Source organism: Penaeus monodon, chromosome 32 (assembly GCF_015228065.2).
Source record: "Penaeus monodon isolate SGIC_2016 chromosome 32, NSTDA_Pmon_1, whole genome shotgun sequence".
Lineage (NCBI taxonomy): Eukaryota > Metazoa > Arthropoda > Malacostraca > Decapoda > Penaeidae > Penaeus > Penaeus monodon.
In genome coordinates, this window is record NC_051417.1 from 4,359,505 (window position 1) to 4,359,717 (window position 213).

Here is a 213-nt window from a genome sequence, read left to right on the forward strand (position 1 = left end):
TCACTTCCGCTCCCAGAAATAACAATCAAATAACAATACTGAGTGTACGGGTCCCGTTGTCTTCAGGGGTCGGATCAATGGGGTCGTCTTTGCGGAAGCCTCCCCAAGGGGGCACGCTGACTGGGTCGTCTCGATGAGGTCGTCCCGATGGCATCGCCTTTAAGGTGCCGTCTCTAAGCGGCGTTCAGCGCCGCGACGTCTAAACCGCCGACG